Below are 10,649 nucleotides of genomic sequence, written 5' to 3' on the forward strand. Positions count from 1 at the left end.
TCGTTTAACTCAGTTGTGTCCCAAATTTTCTGAACAAGGAGATTATGGGGCCACAGAAGAAAGTGATCAATGATGTAGAGTTTGCCTAAGGAGAATCACACGGAGAGAAAACGTTCTCTCAGGCTTTCACAGAGAGCAAATTGCCCAAGCAATGGCTGTGACTCATCCACATGGCTGACACTGACAAAGGATCTGCTAACTGTGGTACAGGGTAACTGGACAAATACTGAGGGGACTTAACTGACCTTATCAGATACAAAAGATACATTTATTGATATATCCGTCTTGCTTTATTTTGTTTTCAACAATCCAGCAGGAAAGTATGAAAACAAAATATAAAAAGTAAAGCCAAATTAATATGCTGAGTTGTGAAAGGCTGAAGTCCACAACTTCTGACTTTGCCAGTCCTATGAATAACCCACTACTATTATGGAATACTGCACTATATTGGATTATTTTGCTGAATTCATGCACCTACAATATTTAAATGGCAATGGAATACCCATCCCTAAAAAAACTAATCAAAAAAAGATGCAAAGATAGACCATTTTGTATCTGTATATTCAAAGTAGCTAGGATAAACATACAGCTACTTTCTCTTAATTCAATGAGAAGAAATATTTCTACTAATAGTATTTGGACAGGATATAATTTCTGCATCTTGTACCTTGAATAACCACTAAGAAGATAACAAAAGGCAATGTATTAATTATTGAAACTTTCCTACTAATTGGTTTTGAAATTGTCTCATTGTTATCTGTGTCTCAATAAAATTAATAAAAAAATACATTAGGTGAACCCTTATGTTTTTATGTTTGCAGAATTGATGGGGAACAAGTAATATAAAGTCAATGGAAAATGAAAATAGACATTTTAAAGTTTCTAATACTAAGAGAAAATATCATACCATGTCTTTTAAATTAAGTGTAAGTCAAAGATATATTATAAACCTTAAAACAAAAATTAATATTAAGCAATATACAGAAAATTAAATACTAACTAATTAAGAATTAAATGTTTCAAAACAATTAAACTAAGAGAAAGTTTCCATGATAGTGAAGAACTACTAAGAATAAAACACAAGATAAATATTGGAATGGCCAATAAATGACCAGCACTTCTAACAGTTTGGGGATAGGATATCGCACAAAGTTCTAGTGTGTTGTGGACATGGATAATGTCCATGACACTTTCTGGTGGTCAGGTGTCACTTGTGGAACTGAGCTACAGCTATTTCCTTGAAATCCACCCTGTAGAACAAGATGGAATCATGACCCATAGGGTGGAAGAGAAGGCCATTTGTAGAGTGTGCTGATGGAAAAATTTTACTGCTGTACACAAAAGAATAACTGAAAGACTACTTTTGTATACTTCTTATTCTCCTGTGTTTAATTGTTTGCCCAATTTGATGGATTCTTTCCATTCTCATTCATGGAGTTGTGTTCATTTTGCTCCCTCTCTAGAACATCATTTAGTAGTCTGTGCAGGCTTGGCTTTGTCTGCATGAAAATCTTATGTTGTTCTTTGTCATGGAAGTATTTCACTTCTTCATTATACCTGAAAGAGAGTTTTACAGGGTATATCAGTCTGGGTTGGAATTTGTTTTCTTGCAATACTTATATTACTTTGCTCCATGCTCTTCTTGCCTTGATGGCTTATGAAGTGAAATCTGTCATTATTCTGATGGGTTATCCTTTAAATGTGATCTGTTTCTTTATTTAGTGGCTTTTAGTATACTGTTCTGTGCTGAATTTCTGGGATCTTGATTATTATATGTCTGGGTGTGTTTTTAATTGGATTGATGTTATTTCGAGTTCTATATGCTTCAGTTAACTGAACGTCAGATCGTTTCCCCATATTTGGGAAGTTTTCTGCTATACTTCTGCCCATATTCTTTTTACATCATTTGTATTGACTCCTTCCTTCTCAATGATGCCTATTAGTCTCCCATTGTTCATCTTTGCATCATCTTGCAGGTGTTGTATTATTTTTTCCTGCATCCTAGCTGTTTTTAAGAGACCTCTTCTTACTTTTTCTCTACCTACAATGATGTCTTTAAGGTCTTAAAGTCTATTTTCACTTTCATTCGAATGGCTTTGTCAGCTTGTGATTGAGGTTTTAATTTCCTGTATATCACTTTAAATCTGCTTCATGAATTCTATTTGTTTAGTGTAATGCTTTTTCAAGGATTCCATAATTTTTGTATTCTGCTGTTTTTTATCAGTGTCTTCTTAGAAGCACTTAGTACTTCTTTGATTATAGTTATCATTTATTTTTTTTTACCTCAGAAATTATTTCTGATCTGATTTCCTCTATTCCTTTTTGTAGTTGTTTATTTCCTATGCTATAATTTCAGAGATTTCAAGTGTGTGATTTCCAATTTCTTCAATGCTATTGTCTTCTGCATTTGTTTTGGTTGGGCTTGGAGCCTGAGACTGCATTTTGTTCCTTCTCTTTGTCATTTTGTGTACCACTATCTTCTGTTCTTTTGTGTAGCGCTTAGATAGTTATTACCTTAGCACCATGTACAAATTCCACATTCTTCCATGTGGGTGTGACATGGGTTTGGCTTCTGTATTCCACTTCTTCCTGCTGCAGTCCTTGGAGATGAATCTTCTGTGCCACTCTGGCCAGATGTTCTGCTCCTGAGTGAGCTGGGTGGGCCTTTCCTCTAGCCTCTTTGGAGGGAGTTCTGCTGAAGGGTTCCATGCTGGGTCTGGACTCTGGGTCAAATAAAATCTGGTGGTCCCCAGGTTTTGTCACTGAAAAGCTGGACCTGTGCTTTGTGTCAAATGAGAATACAGTGGGCCTCGGCTCATCTCACTCATGTATCGGGCCTGGGCTCTGGGTGCAAAAAGGAACCAGCAAGACCCAGGTGGTCTCACTCACAGACTGGACCTGTGCTCTGGGTGGAATTGGCATCCAGCGTGCCCCAGATAGCCTCACTCACACTCCGAGTCTGCACTCTGTAGAATCCTGATATTCTTTTCCATCTAGATATATTACTCGGTCTTGAATTCTTCCACGGGTCATATCAGGTCTCTGAGAAACATAAAATAACTTCCCTTTCTCAGGTTTGGTTAAACACATCCCAAATGAAGACCATAATTCACCAAGAACACGGAAAACAGAACTCTTCCCATGGCTATTTGGACCACAAATTAGAACATTGACCCCAGATTGAAGTAAAACTAATACCTCAGATCAGGATATTCTCCATTTGGCTTTGCTAAAGGAATATCACCAAACTTTATAATGTTATCAGCATTGATGATTTCTCCAGCCACAGTTATCAAGGGACTCATCTGTGCTCCTTCAACACCCCTTTCATGATGTGAAACCATTGTGAGTTCATATTTGTCTTGATTTAAATTCTTCAGTACTTGCATTAATGTAATCTGAGGAGTAAAACCAGCCAATCTAGTAATTTCATACCCAGGCAAACTCTCTGACCTAGAGCCTGAGGCATTTGCAAAAGCATTCTTCCACATTGGTAGTAATCCTCTAAAAGCTGTGAATGTTTACTTTTGAGATGTTTTGGATGACATAAATCTAGGAAAGGACAACTGACAACTATGGAACCAACAACTGTGGCAATGTATTTGGCAATTATGCTTCAATGAAACCTATGGAAAACTGAAACAAAATAAAATTGTGTAAGTGCTCCATCAATTTTTGGAGGACTGAGTAGATTGTCTGCTTTTCTCTTTTGTTCCCATTGTAAAAGGCAATTTCTTCACTGTTTGTGATGAGCCGGGAATTAATATACCATTATTCATCTTCTTACTTTTGCTCTGTTAATGTCATCCTACCAATAGTCCTCCTGAGTCGAGTCAGGAATAACCCCGAGACAAGCATGTAGGCCAACATACTTGCTGGTCCCTGAGCTCCAATTGCACTTGTTAACTTGAAAATATACAAAATTATGTCTAAAAATGGCTTACTAAGATTTGAATATAGATCAACTACGCTATTATAAAACTTTTCTACATCTTGCATGAGCAGCTGGTCTGGATTCACTATTCTGATTTCCAGATTCCCCATTTTATAATACATGAATGCTTTGAGATATTCCTCATAAAGGTATTCAGAAGCACAATTTGAGCTAATTTAACCTATACTTCAAGGAGTTATTAACAAACGAGATGAGAGGCATGGCAGCGATGAAGTTGAGTAAGTATCTCCTGATATCTTTTCTGCTATGACCAATGATACCACTTTCAATGAGGGTCCAATTTTGAATCATCCAAACATCACAATATGTTCAAGATACCAGCATAACAGCAATAAGTATCAAGTATCCTATCTCTTTCCAAAATGTTCTGAGGACCATGATTTTGAGAATCTACATAAGACTTGATAAAAATATCTTGTCCACCACAGCTCATTCTTTTTTTCCTTCTTTCTAGTTGTTTTGTAATGGTGATTTTCCACTTTTCTTACCGTGTAGGTTGAGAGCAAGGTGCCACCTGTGAAGCACGCAGAGCAACAGGAGCATGGCCCTCGCCACCGAGGAGTTTTGTGCCATCAAGTACTTGCTGAAGGCTGCCATGGCACCACCGTTGAGTGCGCTAGTGGGGAAGGGGCGGAGGTGACTCCAAAAACAATTTTCTATATTCTCTAGAGAAGTCCTTTGTCAGAGGGACAGTTGACTAAATTATTTCCTAATTCATTGGTTTCCTTTTTATTTCATTGGTGATTTCTCTTGATGTGCAGAAATTTTTCAATAAGATACAATCTCATTTGTTAATTCTTTGAAATATTTCCTTTGCAGTTTGGTTCATGTTCATGAACTCTTTGCCTACTCCTGTGTCTTCACCTACATTCTACCTACTTTCTCTTCTAGTAGATTTAATGTTTATGTCTCAGTAATTAGATCTTTAATCAATTCTGACTTTAGTTTAGTGCACAGTGATAGACTTGGATTTAGTTTTAGTCTTCGGCATGTGGAAAGCCAGATTTACTAGCAACATTTGTTAAGGAGGCTATCTTTCTTCCAGCATTACTCATTTATAAAGTAAAACTAGAGTCTTTTATAGGTAAGTGGTTGCCACTGGAGAGCACACTCATGTGTGAAATAAATCAGGCTTTCATGTTTAAGCATCATATTGTCACCCTTGTGTAAGAACCTGAAAGAGTAAATAAGATAAAAGGCACAAAAGAGAAAGAAACTGTTCAAAGCAAAGAACAACTGATGAGGGAAAGGAGAAAAGAAAGGAAAAGAATGAGAAAGAGAAAGAGAGAGAAAGAGAGAGAGAAAGAGAGAGAGAGAGAGAGAGAGAGAGACTATATATGATAGCTGACATAATTTTACCATAATTACTGTTGTTTTATGGAAAGAAATAGTTAATGTTTAATTGGTTTATCAATCTTGCATACTTATATCTGGTAGTCTGAGCAATTATCTTGAAGATAACTATGTATTACAACAACCATTGTTAATTTCCTTTCACCTTGTTTTTAAATTCTTTATCTTTTTATTGTTTTGAATTTGTTCTTTGCTCTTTATAATAAAAAAAAATAAGGCTAACCATTTAGGTCCCCATCTGCTCCTTTCTTGAACAGAAGTTTCCTTTCCACGAATAAATATAATTTTCTCTTAACTTCTATTGTTCCTAAAATTTATTTTTCATGTCTAAAGGACATGAACTTGGCCTATGTATCTTTTGAGTTGGAGATTTCATTCCTCTATATCACTTAGAGTTCTTGCTCATAATTGAATATCTTTTGTCTTTTATATAGTTGCATTAAAATGTGATAAATCTAAGGTAAAGCAAAGGAATTTTATAAGGTTGTGATATTTATTTATGTTTAATTTTCTTAATGAATACTAAGTGGTTAAATAAGACATTAGAAACTATACAAAATTTTATTAAATAAAGTAATAGGAATTCTACAATAGTTGTTATATTATATAAGGTTATCTTCAAATTAGTTGTTTAGGTTACCAGATATAAATCTTAAAAATTGGTTTAAAAATGTTAAATGAAATTAAAAAAGAGAAAAAAATAAAAAACTTAAGCGTTAACTGCTCCTTTCAATAGACCACTAGACACAAGAGATGTAATTATCCAAACTATACTGCATATATACATGAATGTATATTTTTCTTCTGCCTTTTGTCCTTTTCCTCATCCAAGTTTTCCCTCCCCATTGAACAGATTCTCTCCCTTTCACAGTAGCTATTGTACCTTTCAGATTTTATTTACTTTTTCAGGTTCCCACACTAGAGAGACAGTATGATATTTGCAAATGTGGGTCTGATTTCTTTCACTTAACAATACTCTCTGTAGTTGCACTCAGTTACCTATAAAAGCTTTTAATTTATCTTTTTATATCTGAATAATATTCCATTGTGTAAAAATACCACATTTTTTCTGTCCATTTCTCAGTTGATAGGTATTTGGATTATTCCCAAAATCTAACTATGACAAATTGCACTACTATAAAAATGGGTACACATATCACTGTGGTATGATATTTTCTGTTTTTTTTAAAATGCCTATGTAGAATGGGACTTTCCTATGTAGATTTCTGAGGAATCTCCGCACTTATAGCGATAGCTGTTGTATCAGTCTGTATTCCCACCAACAATAGAGAAGAGTTCCCATTTCCCCACAGCCCATACAGCATTTGTCTTTGGTCAACTTCTTTTTTTTAAAATTAACTTTACTAAAAATCAATAATTACATGTTGCATTAAAAATTGTAGATAAATATTGAAATATGAAAGATATTATATTTATGATGTAGATGGAGTGAATTTTAGAGAAATATTTCTGAAATGAATACGTAGCATGAGATTAATAATAGATTGGACACTTTAAATAAATTATTTACAAACTTAAATAAATATAACAATAAAAGTTATCCAAAATAAAAATGAAGCAAAAAGAATTTACAGATCAGTCATAATAGTTCACTCTGTGTCAAAATCAAGAAACTTATATTCATGTAATTAGAATTCCCAAAGTGGAAATGGGTAGGCAATAAGTATTTAAAGATTGAAAATTTCTGAATTTAGTTGAACTTAAAGTACCACATTTCCAAGAAGAATGAGCATTTTGCCCAAGAAATTTGAACAAAATCATACCCAGATACACAAAAATGAAATTGTCCAAAACCTATTGTAAAGAAAAAAATCATTAAAACATACACATAAAAAATATTAGGTATGGAAGAAAAAAATTAAATAGCATCTTATTCTACACTAAAAATAAAAAAGACCAAGTGTGTAAGAAATTGGACTAATTAAAGGACTGAAAGAAAAAAAAGATCTGTCTTTTTTGAATTTATTACTTAGCAAACATATTTGTGACAACTAAAAGTATCTATAATATTTTCCAGTTATATAAACTTGAAATATTCTAACCTCCAGATTTAGCATATAGGGAATAACAAAGAACATAATTCAGAAGGTAAGAGAAGTTGCTCTATGGTCCTGGATAAAGAATAAACAGCTCTCAAAATGATAGTCATGCAGGACTATGTAAAATATATTAGATGAACCCATTTAAAAGGTCATTAAAGATTTCTATGAAACAGTATCAATCTTATGTCAGGTTATACACATATTTTTTTTTCGTGTGTGTGTGTGTGTGTGTGTGTGTGTGTGTGTAAAAGACAAGGAAGAAGTAAAATAAAGTCAATGGAAAATGGAACTATACTTTTTAAAGTTTTTAACACTAGAAAATACCATACCTTGTCTTTTAAGTAGACTGTAAGTCAAAGATACAGAAAATATCTTAAAACAAAAATTAAGATTAAGCAATATTAAAAAAAATTAAATAGTAATTAATTAAAAATTAAGTGTTTCAAAATAACTGATCTAAGGAAAGTTTTCATAATAGTGAAGAAGTACTAAGAATAAAACAAGATAAATACTGGAATTGCAAATAAATGATCAACTCTTCTAACAGTTTGGGGATAGGACATCAGACAAAGTTCTAGTATGTTATGGACATAGATAGTGTCCATGATGCTTAGTGGTGGCCAGATGTCACTTGTGTGTCTGAGCTACTGCTATGTCCCTGATATCCACCCTGTACACCTAGATAGAATCATGACCCATACGGTGCAGAAGAAGTCTATAAGTAGAGTATGCTAATGGAAATATTTTTCTGTTGTACAAAAAAGAATAACTAAAAGACTGCTTTTGTATACCTCTTATTCTCCTGAGTATAATTGTTTGCCCTATTGTGGGTTCTTTCTATTCTCATTCATGGAGTGGTTGTCATTTTTCTTTCTCTCTAGAACATCTTTTATTAGTGTGTGTAGGTTTAGTTTTGTCATTATGAAATTGTTAAGTTGTTATTTATTCTGGAAGTACTTCATTTCTCCATCATACTTGAAAGAGAGTTTTACAGGTTATATCAGTCTGGGTTGGAATTTGTTTTCTTGCAAGACTTGTAGTACTTTGCTCCATGCCCTTCTTTCTCTGATGGTTTGTGAAATCCCCTGTTATTCTGATGGGGTTTCCTTTAAATTTGATGTTTCTTTTCTTTAGTGGCTTTTAGTATACAATTCCTGTGCTGAATTTCTAGGATCTTGATTACTATATATCTGGATGTGTTTTTAATTGGGTTGATTTTATTTGGAGTTCTATATGCTTCAGTTAACTGCATGTCAGATTGTTTCCCCATATTCAGGAAGTTTTCTGCTATTACTTCTATCTATATGCTTTTTATGTCATTTGTAATAACTTCTACTTTCTCATCGATGCCTATTATTCTCCCACTGTTCATCTTTGCATCGTCTTACAGGTGATGAAATATTTTTTCCTGCATTCTAGTTGTTTTTAAGAGATATCTTCTTACTTTTTCACTAGCTGCAATGATGTCTTTAAGGTCTTATAGTCTATTTTGACTTTCATTTGAAAGTTTTGCCGGCTTGTGATTGAGGTTTTAATATCCTGCATATCACGCTGAATCTGCTTCATGCATTCTATTTATTTTTCCTATACTTCTTATTCAAAGATTCCATCATTTTTATATTTTCTCTATTTTTTTTTATCAGTGTGTTGTTTAGGAGCACTTAGTACTTCTTTCCCTGTAGTTATCATTTCCTTTTTTACTTCAGAAATTATTTCTGATCTGATTTCCTCTATTCCTTTCTGCAGTTATTTATTTACTACAGATGCTATTATTTCAGAGATTTCAGGTGTGTGATTTCCAAATACTTCTATGTTATTGACTTCTGCATTTGTTCTGGGTGGGCTTGGAGCCTGAGACTACATTTTGCTGCCTCTCTTTGTTATTTTGTGTACCACTGTCTTCTGACCTTCATTGTAGAGCTTAGATAGAGTTTTTAACTGAATACCATGTCTGCATCTACCAAGTTCAAACTCTTCCAAGTTGTTATGGCTCAAGTCTGGATTCTGTGCTCCACTTCTTCCTGCTGAAACCCTTGGAGTTGAACCTTCTGTGCCACTTTGGACAGATGATCTGCTCTTGAATCAGCTTTGTGGGGCTTGTCTCTAGCCTCTCCAGGGAGTTCTGCTGCAGGGCTCCATGGTGGTCCTGTCCTCTGAGTCACATGAGGATTCGACGGGCCCAGGGCAGTCTCACTCACATTCTGGGCCTGGCTTCTGGGTCTAATGAGTTCCTGGTGGGCCACTGGCCATCTCACTCTTATGCCAGACTTGAGATCTAGGTCGAATTATAATCTGCTGGAGCCCAGTTGGTCTCACTCACACACTGGACCTTGGTTGAAAATCTGGTTGAATTCTTAATGATGCCCATTCTTTCTGGCATAAGATGGAATTTCAGTCATGCCCTAATTTGAATCTATTGATTGCCCAATGATTTTGAGTATTTTTAAGTATTTATTTGTCATTTGTAGTCCTTAATTTGTGAAGTATAAGCTCATCACACATGACCTTTTTTTTTTTTTAAAGTAAAACAGAGGGTGATTTTAATTTAATTTATTTTTTTATTCTAATTTTTCCCAAAAATTTTATTAAGAAAGAAATAGAAATGAGACTCTTTCAAAACAAAATGGTAGGACAGATTCAGCAATTAACATATTGCATACATTCTTCCTAGTGGTTAATTGCTGTACAAGATCAGACATGATATCCTATTCACAAACACTACTAGAATAAATTCCTCTATTCATTAAGAGAATGTAACTACATATCTATCCTAACCATTTTGAATACAAAGGTACAAAATGGACATTCACCTGCATCCCTTTTTTTTCTTAAGCTCCTTTATTTGAATATTATAGGTGTGTTAACTCAGCAAAAAATTCTAAAAAAGTCCAGTAGTCCATAATAGTATTGGGTCTTCTGCTTAACTGGCAATGTCAGAAGTTGTTGACCCGAGTCCTCTACAGCTCAACATAACAGCATGGCTTTACTTTTTATATTTCATTTTTATACTTTTCTGCTAGATGGTTAAGGCCAAGGTAAAACAACACTTATGCAGCAAGAGTTGTAGCTTTTGGGTCTGATAAGGGGAGTGAAATCTCCTCAGGATTTATCCTGAGGTCCTGTACCTAAGGTTGTGGAACCTTTGTCAGTGTCAGCCATATGGATGAGTCACGGCCATTGCTTGGACAATGTGCTCTCTGTGAAAGCCTGAGAGAATGTTTTCTCTCCATGTGACTCTCCTTAGGCACACTCTACATCATCGATCACTTTCCTCTTTG

At 34.5% G+C, this 10,649-nt stretch overlaps 1 pseudogene; it reads right to left on the bottom strand.

Annotated features, from left to right (window-relative positions):
* Window positions 1-3,580: 3,580 nt before the first annotated feature.
* Window positions 3,581-4,552, bottom strand: LOC101574211 (annotated as a pseudogene).
* Window positions 4,553-10,649: the final 6,097 nt, after the last annotated feature.

Source organism: Octodon degus, unplaced genomic scaffold, assembly GCF_000260255.1.
Source record: "Octodon degus isolate 3935 unplaced genomic scaffold, OctDeg1.0 scaffold00189, whole genome shotgun sequence".
In the NCBI taxonomy this organism is placed as follows: Eukaryota; Metazoa; Chordata; class Mammalia; order Rodentia; family Octodontidae; genus Octodon; species Octodon degus.